The sequence below is a fragment of the Lupinus angustifolius genome, unplaced genomic scaffold, assembly GCF_001865875.1.
Source record: "Lupinus angustifolius cultivar Tanjil unplaced genomic scaffold, LupAngTanjil_v1.0 Scaffold_607, whole genome shotgun sequence".
Lineage (NCBI taxonomy): Eukaryota > Viridiplantae > Streptophyta > Magnoliopsida > Fabales > Fabaceae > Lupinus > Lupinus angustifolius.
The window spans coordinates 37,635-37,852 of NW_017727937.1; positions in this window are offsets into that span (position 1 = coordinate 37,635).

The window sequence follows — 218 nt, forward strand, 5'->3', positions numbered from 1 at the left end:
AATATTCAGTTTTCTAAATGCTTGACATGAATGTGAGCGACACGTCTATGCCAAAGTCAGATGTCATCTTCTTTTGAAATAAACATTTTGAAAACAAGGAAGTGACATGCTCCAGATTAACCATATAAATAATATTTAGACGATATTTGACAAATTTAACATTATTAGATAATACATCACGAATGATATAAAAATTAGAATCAAATGACACACGATTA